Raw genomic sequence first — 9,141 nt, forward strand, 5'->3', positions numbered from 1 at the left:
AACCACAGCCAAGTCACCGGGTGGTCTGAGTCACTGACCCTTGGAACATCTTACACAGTAATAAAAGGCAAAGTACCTAAGTAAGTAGGGAGTTTCGAAACAGATTGGGTTAAGAATCTTTCTTGGTGCAAGGTTGGTCTGGGAATTCCCGGTGTGTGTCAGGTGACTTTCTTCGGCAGTTGTGAAACAAGCAAATTGCTTCATCTCCCGGCAACCACCTTCCCTGCCCCTCTTCCCCTTCACCTCCCTCCTTTGTTTCTACGAACAGCTGCTGGTGCCATGCGAGTCCCCAGGTCGCACAGGACGGCATAAGCAGGTGAAAGGGCAAGCAGGGCACGTTTATGGGCAGCAGGAACCCGGGGGGGGGGCGTTGAACTGGATTGTGGGAATGTGAGCCAGGTGAGACCCAGAGAAAAGACATTCCAAGCAAGGTGAGGTGACCCTTTGCCACCATCCATGGTAGTCAACTGCAGTGTCTGTCTGTCTGTCTGTCTGTCTGTCTGTCTGTCTCTCTGTGTAGGTCAGAAGTGGTGTCCTTCTCTGTCACCCTCCAATTTATTCCCTTGAAGCAGTCTCTCACCGAGTCTAGAGAGAGCCCCAGTGATCTTCCTTTCTCTGCATCAACAGCCGTGGCATTATGGGTGAGTGTGCGACCTGGCCTGGCTTTTTATGTGGGTGGTAGGGATGGGAATTCAGGGTCTCACGCTTGCCAAGCAAACATTCTGACCCTCAAAGCCATCTCTGCAGCCCCAGCTATAACGTTCTCTGGAACAGAAGCCTTCTTTGGGGGTCATTTGAGGCTACAAAGTGCCCCTCAAACACAGGTGTCTCTGCAGAGGCAGGGTGTGGACAGGCCAACAGGCCATCAGGAAGATGGAGACTGGTTCTTTCCCTAAGGATCCATCCCGTGGCTGAGGCTGCAATGAAGAGATGATCCATCTGCCAGAGATCGCCACTCCAGGCACAGCAAGGGACAGAGGGCTCAGAAGGGATTGTTGGCCAGAAATTTTGGGCACCTGTGACATAGTCACTCACCTTTGATTTTGGTTACAACTCTAGCAGCAAAGGTCAGTGTGGGTTCATGTGTCAACCTGCTTCTCAGACACAAGAGAAGCCCGTCCCTGATTGCAGTGTGCCCCCCATTCTGAAGCTAGGTCAACAGACTTAGAGTTAGTTAGATTGTATAGTACAGGGGAACTCCACAGCAGCCTCTTCAGTCATTGGACAGTAAGAGCCAGGAAACAGATACCCTGCCTCCCGTTCTCTGGATAGAATATTCTAGAAGGCAATAGCTGCCAAAGATTGAGCCCTGTTGTCTATAGCAGCTACCTCGATGCCACAGGCAGTCACCTTTCTCCTTTCCCTGTGTTCAGAGACCTCCCCAGAGACCGCCTGGCCACGTTCCTTTTCCGCTCTGATTCTGAGGAAGCCGGACAGAACTCTGGCCATACTTCCCCTTGACTGACGGAATGAAGATGAAGGGTGTCTGTGGTCCCCCTCAGCTTCCTCAAAGGACCATCTTGAGCATTTTGGAGCTGCCATTCATACCTGAACCAGAGGAGAGGCGGTTTGTTTGTTTGTTTGCTTTTAATGGTTTTGGAAACCTCTGGACCCACAGGAAACAGTTGTCACTAAGTCAAGCTGTGCAAAGAGTAACAGAAAAAAATCCAGGGTCAGGTGGGGGGAGGGCAGGAGCAGGGAGGGGTAGGGAAGGGGTAGGGGTGGAGGTAAAGCTGGCAGAGGGACTTGCTCAGCTTGTGAGTCGGGATGGTTTGACTCAAGGGAAGCTGCATGTTGCTCATCCCCTGGTTAATAGGGGTTGTTTTGTTCTCCGGGAACACAGGGCTAAGAGGGTCAACAGCCAAGAAAAAACTGGAATAATGGAGGAGGCTGTGCGCGGCTCTGAAACCGCGTGGACACTTTACCTTCGTGAACGTGCATTACAATAAGAAAGCAATGGGGCTTTTATACTTTGAAATCAAAAGTTAATAGATAAAATGTTTATGTCTTTATTCTCAAGATAACCTGTTCAAGATAGTGTCAGAATGATTTAGGAAGAAAAAAATATGTATTTGAGAAGAGATCCTTTTCATCCAAGTGGTAACTTCAAAATTCTTAAGTTTGTAGGGGAAAAATATTCTAAGAAGAAAAGAAACTTGTGTATTTGGCAAAATGTGGTTAACTCCTACCCAGATATTTAAAGACATTCCTAATTTCATCTTTAAATTTTGGGACTGGAGAGACGGCTCAGCAGTTAAGAGCCTTGCTGCTCTTGTAGAAGACCTGGGTTCAGTTCCCAGAACCCACATCAGATGGCTCACAACTACCTGTAACTTGGTCCCAGGGTATCTGATTCCCTCTTCTGGCCTCTGTGGGTACTGCACACACACACACACACACACATACACACACACACACACCTTTTTAAAGAAATGATTATTTCCAAGTATCAGGCAAATGTTATTTAATACATGGAGTCAATTGGTTGTATAGTTGAGAACATGGGGTTTGTTCTCAGAGAGAACAGTCATTTTTTTTAAGAGCTCCTCATGTACCTTTAGTTACAAATGAGCCCCAAGCCCTTGCTAGGACATGAGTTTTGCTCTATAGACATTAAAACAGCTCAAATAAAAGGTGGTAAAAATACCAAATGCTATCAAAGATTTGGCTATTTGGAAAAATAGTGCTTATACATTATTTGTGGAGATGTAAATCGGCACCATCCCTCTGGAAAATGATTTGGCACCATCATCAAAAACCAAACACACTTTGCCATGTGGCTCAGAAATTTCATTTCCAGAGAAATCAAAATCTCAGCAATACAGAGTTCATATGATCATAGCAGATGTATCTGTAAAGGCTCCAAATGAGAAGCAAACCAAGTGCCTCGCCATGGAAGAGTAAACAGGCAGCAGCCGTTTGTCAACTGCAATCTCACCCAATAAAAAGAAATCAAATACTAATTCTCACAACAGCCCATATAGTGACTCACTCAAGAGCATCGTGGTGGGTGAAGAAAGCCAGTCTCAGAGCTCTGTGGGCTGTTTGATTTCATTAACACACCAATCTTTAGCGGACTAAACACAGAAGGAAGCAGCTTTCAGAGCTGGGGGTGGGGCAGCAAAGGACTGTGACTCCAGAAACAGACTGCAGAGTGGACCCCGGGGCCAGCACATGACAGAAAGACATGGAAGTACACATGCTGAACCAGAAGACACGGAACTACACATGCTGAACCAGAAGACATGGAACTACACATGCTGAACCAGAAGACATGGAACTACACATGCTGAACCAGAAGACATGGAACTACACGTGCTGAACCAGAAGACATGGAACTACACATGCTGAACCAGAAGACACGGAACTAACTACACATGCTGAACCAGAAGACATGGAACTACACATGCTGAACCAGAAGACACGGAACTAACTACACATGCTGAACCAGAAGACATGGAACTACACGTGCTGAACCAGAAGACACGGAACTACACATGCTGAACCAGAAGACACGGAACTACACGTGCTGAACCAGAAGACATGGAACTACACGTGCTGAACCAGAAGACATGGAACTACACGTGCTGAACCAGAAGACACGGAACTACACATGCTGAACCAGAAGACATGGAACTACACGTGCTGAACCAGAAGACACGGAACTACACATGCTGAACCAGAAGACACGGAACTACACATGCTGAACCAGAAGACACGGAACTACACATGCTGAACCAGAAGACATGGAACTACACGTGCTGAACCAGAAGACATGGAACTACACATGCTGAACCAGAAGACATGGAACTAACTACACATGCTGAACCAGAAGACATGGAACTACACATGCTGAACCAGAAGACATTGAACTACACATGCTGAACCAGAAGACACGGAACTACACATGCTGAACCAGAAGACACGGAACTACACATGCTGAACCAGAAGACACGGAACTACACATGCTGAACCAGAAGACACGGAACTACACGTGCTGAACCAGAAGACACGGAACTACACATGCTGAACCAGAAGACACGGAACTACACGTGCTGAACCAGAAGACACGGAACTACACATGCTGAACCAGAAGACACGGAACTACACGTGCTGAACCAGAGTTGCTCTCTCGGTCTTACCCTTACAGCCGGGCCCTGGTGGAGATGGGGAATGGGTGTACAGTCCTATAACTATTTCCAAATTATTGGTTTGGTCAAGTCTGGTGGTGCAGGCCATAATCCCAGTGGCCAGAGAGACTGAGACAGGGTCTAGGGAGAGTTTCAGGCTCACCTAAGCAAATTGCTTGAGATCTTGTCTCAAGCTTTAAGACTACAAAAGGACCTGGTTCTTCCCCAGCATGCAGGAGGCCCGAGTTTGTCCTTCTTGTGATGGTTCGAGTGAGAAGTGTCTGCTCCCGCAGGCTCGGATATTTGAACTCTTGGCCCACAACTGGTAGAGCTGTCGGAGGAGCTGGTGTGCTCTTGCTGGAGGAAGTACGTCATTAGGGTAGGCTTTGAGAGCCCACAGCCTCACCCCACTTCCAGTGCATGCTCTCTGCTTCAAGCTTGCTTGCTGTTGAAAGTGATCTCTGTTTCCTGTTCCAGCCCCTAGCACTGGGCCTTCAGTTGTTATGGACTCCCATCCCTCTGAAGCCATACACCCAAATATACCCTCTCTTCCTTGAGTTACCTTTGGTCACAGCAAAAGCAAAGTGACCAAGATACCTGCCAGGCAAAAGGGAAGAAAGGAAGAAAAAGTGGGGATAGGTTGGGCTGGGATTTTGCTGTTGTTTGTTTTGCTTTGGGGATTTTTGCTTTTGTTTTTGATCATCCAAACTTATTAGGAGCATAGAAGAAAGTGAGAACAGAAAAATCACCTGAAATCACCCCAAGAGCTCTGGCGTAGGAGCCTCCATGCCCTGTGTCTGTCTGTCCTGTCTTCTCTCCTGGTTGAGGAACAGGAAGTGGCAGGTAGTGCTATTTTCCTATCTTGAGCAAGAACGAGGGCCACAGATGAAATGCTTGCTTTGTGCTGCCAGGTCCTCAAACAGGTTTGGAATGTTTAGATTCCATGGAAGTCCAAAGTTCAGCAAACTGCTGCTTAGCAATGGCACACCACACACACACACACACACACACACACACACACACACACACACAAAGAGCAAGAGACTGGACTCCTGGTCAGACGTGATCAGCGTTTGAGGAAATCCCCCATCACAGATAAAAACAATTTCTTCAGAATCAAAACTAAAAGGAGGGATGTGGTGATTTAGCTTCCCCAAGTGGGAACAGGCATCGGGGCATCTTTTAATGTTTTATTATTCAATAAAGCTCGAGAGTCAAATTTTAGGGAATGAACTTGATTGCTCCATGGAGCAGCAGAGCAATGCTCACTTCACCCTCTTCTCTACTTCCTGGATCAAGAAGACTGCTCATCTTTTTAGCCCTCCCCCTTCTTCTCTGTGTCCATCTGTCTCCTCTGAGTCCGTCAGAAAACTCTTTGGTCCACTCTTTGGGCAGTCTTCAGAGTGAAAACACAAATCTCCAGCAACCAACAGGTATGCCCATCCCACCAGCGGCACCTCACTTCCAAGCCCAGGAACCGTTGATGGCCGTGCCGGTGTTCAGATGGTGTGCATCTCCTCCGGCCCCCCGGCAAGCCACACTTTAATAAACAACCACCAAATCCAGGGGCTTGTGGCTATCCCTGAATAACGGTGGCTCATGGACACAGCACCTTTTGCAGTCTTGAACTGGAAGTAAGAATCAGTTGGTATTTATTTCACCTGGTTCTCTTGAACTCAGCCCAGCCCTGACTGTCCTGTGCAAGGCTTTACAGAAGTGAATGAGCACGCTCTGTCCCTTTAAAGAGACTGTTGGGGAAAACAGACCTTAAACAAATAAAGAACTAAGTGCAAGTCCATGCCTTCTGGAGCTCTCTGCCAAGCTACCGGTAGCAGGAAAACAAACATGGGAAGCAGGAAGGAGGTCCAGAAAGCTCCTGTGAGGGGGATCTTGAGCCAAGAGACTGAATGCAAGGAAGGACCGTACCAAACAGGAGAGAAACCACCACTGGTGAGGCCTGGAAGGGAGGAACGGCTTGAGACTTGAGTCAGAGGGTGGTATTTCTGAGGAGAGGAGAGCCTGTGGGCTGTGCTGAGGTTTGCTGCTGTCTTCTGGGCACAGTCTGCTGAGCAGCCTGTTCCCAAGTATTTGCAGAGACCCTACAGGCTGAGCTGTACTTGGTGGGGGGTGCAGGATCATATTTGAGCCCTGCCCTTAGGGAATTCTCAAACCACAAACGAAACGCACAGTGGACTTCAAGGGGCTGTGCTGTTTTCAATCTCTGAATTGGGAAGCTGCCCCTGTAGACTGAAAATTCCGCTGGAAGGGCCAACCAGAGTCGGCAGCTGTTCAGCGGCATTGGGCCCAGGGGTCTAGCCTTGAACATCTCCTCTCTCCCTCCCTTCATTTCCCCTCCCTTCCTCTCTCCTCCTCTCTTCTCTTCAGTTTAAAACAGAGAAGAAGCACATACACACACAACACCCTTAAAGACAGTCTTGTTTACTCTCTGAGATTAAAGAGCGTGGACTACCTTGGACAACATAAGCAGATCTTTAAACACACAGTGGACAAAGCCCCTCTAATTGCTAAACTATGAGGTGAGGTTCCGCACAGGCGTGTGCTGCCCGCATTTACATGTTTGTTCTGTGTTAGAGGCCAGGAGCTGAGTCTCGGAGCAGATTTTATTACTGAAGCTATAAATTAAAACCCATTCTCGTGCCATGCATGCCGTGGGCAGTGGTCTTACACCTACTCCCTGGAGCAGGTTAGTCCAGGACCCACCAGCATCTTTGTGTGGCATGCCTCACAGCTGATCTGGTGACTGACAAACTGGCCTTGGGGTTACAGGACAAGATTTGGTGTCACTGGAGCGCAAACAGCAGAGGGGCGAGCTGGAGCCATCGGTTCCGCCTTTCTCTTCCTTGCACTGATCTTTTGCATGTGTGCATGTGCACACGGGTATTCGTGTGTATGTGCTCGAGCATGTGTGTGGGTGATGCACATATATGTGCCTGCATGTGCATATGGAAACCAGATGTCAGCAAACCGTGTCATTCTCTATCGTCCTCTGACTTCTTAGGGGATGAGAGGTGGGCACAATCTCACTCTGTAGATCTGACCAACTTTGAGCCTGAAGCAATCCTCCTGCCTCTGCCCCCGCGCTGGGATTATAGACCTAGGCCATCATGCCTGGCTCACCTCTCCTTCCAGGTTTAGGTTTTGAAGTTCATTTCCCACTCTTACATTCCACGGCCATGATTTTCTGCAGCGTTGATCCCGCCACCTGGCTGGGAGTTGGGGACAGAGGATGAGAGAAGAGAGGGCCTGGACAACCCCCTAACCTGAAGAGAAGCCGGACTCTGTCGGTAGGACCTAGCAGCAGGCATGTTTTCAGGGGTAACTCTCCTGCGCTGCATGTACTAAAAAGACACGCATGCCCAGTGACTAGTTCCCCTGCCCAGCCTCTCCCACTCATCTCCAGAGGATCTGATGCCCTCTCTCCACCTCCACTGGCACCTACACACTCACACACACACTCACACCACACACATATGCACATATGAGTGCAGTGTTAAAATCTTTTAAAAGGATTTACCATTTGATTGATATTTACAATTCTAGGTAGAATTATAATATTTGAAATAACTACTTTTAATTAATGAATTAGCTGTGTTTCTTTGAGACAGGATCTGAAGCTCACTATGTAGCCCAGGTTTGGCTTATACTCATGGAAATCCTCCGGCCTCAGCTTCCCGTGTCCTGGAATTACAGGCATACGACGCCACTCCCAGCTTGAGATAAGCTTAGATTTAACATTATCATAAGTTTAATATTTTAAACAGTGAAAACCATTGGTTCTTAGGAAAATTTTAACACAGAAAAATGAGCATTTAAGTAGAAAACCAAATACATTGAATATCTGCTTACAAATATTTGAGAAAGGCGAATGAATCGAGTTTGTAAAAGGAACCAAACATAACATCATGCAGAGACCCCTTCTAAGATGCCCAGCCTAACGAATAGGGTCACAACATTCTAAATCACTAGTTTAAGGGACGAGATGGGGATGCGCACATGCATGAGGGGGCGGGGAGGATCACAGACTGCACAAAAAGGAGAAAGTGAGCTGAGCTCAGCCTTTGCCCCTCTGTGCTTCCTGAGGGCAGAAGCAATGTGACGCCGCCGCGCTCCTGCCACCTCCCCCAGACAGACTGCCCCTGCATACTCTGAGCCAAAACAAACCCTCCCTTCCCTAAGGTGCTTTCCTCAGGTCACAGCTATGAGAGAAGGAACTTGTACCATCAGGCTGCATTATACAAAAAAATAAATAAATAAGCCAGAAACAGTGAGTCTAATAAATAAAAACCAGAAAAGAGAAAGAAAACTGGAAACAGATGTGCCGCTTTTCATAGTTAGTGTGAACTGTCAACTTGACACTGCCTAATCACCTGAAAAAAGTGTCTGCAGGAGTTTGGACTGTGGACACATCTATAAGGAACTGTCTTGATAGCCATTGGGATGTGGGAGGGGCCCAGCCCACTATGGGTGACACCGTTCCCTGAGCAGGTGGTGCCCGACAGGGTAAGAAACCGCACAGCACGCGCGAGCCTGAGCCACCAAGTGAGCACGGCTCCTTCAGGTCTCTGCTTTAAGCTCCATCTTAGGCTCCTGCCCTGACACTGTGTGACAAACTGTGACCTGCACGTGAAGGCCAAATCACCCTTTCCCTCCCCTGGTTGCTTTTGGTTGCGGTGTTTATCACTGAAATTCCAGAAACTAGGACGCCACTTAATCCAAGAATCACAAATGAGATGCCTTTAAAAACAAGACAAGAGACTCTAAGTAAACAAATGTGCATCCACATAAAGTTCACGAGAGACAAACATTCTTAAAAGCCAAGAGTGACTAAGTGTTGATTCTGTTCTTCCCGACACGCACCAGGAAAAGCAAGCAGTGGAAAACCAAGAAAGATAAGGGATGACCCCCAAACTGAACTCAAGACTGAGCCATGGAATGAAGAGTGGTGTTGTTCATGACAGGCTATGAGCAATGGCAGGCTGTGGCTGTGAGA

At 47.9% G+C, this 9,141-nt stretch overlaps 1 long non-coding RNA gene across 1 annotated transcript; it reads left to right on the forward strand.

Annotated features, from left to right (window-relative positions):
- The first annotated feature begins 205 nt into the window (after positions 1-205).
- On the forward strand, positions 206-2,963 carry LOC142845441 (uncharacterized). Its single transcript, XR_012909932.1, has 5 exons — positions 206-316; positions 521-641; positions 837-1,067; positions 1,374-1,564; positions 1,844-2,963. It is a non-coding gene; the product is annotated as an uncharacterized LOC142845441 (long non-coding RNA).
- The last annotated feature ends 6,178 nt before the right edge of the window (positions 2,964-9,141 follow it).

The sequence above is a fragment of the Microtus pennsylvanicus genome, chromosome 3 (genome assembly GCF_037038515.1).
Source record: "Microtus pennsylvanicus isolate mMicPen1 chromosome 3, mMicPen1.hap1, whole genome shotgun sequence".
Lineage (NCBI taxonomy): Eukaryota > Metazoa > Chordata > Mammalia > Rodentia > Cricetidae > Microtus > Microtus pennsylvanicus.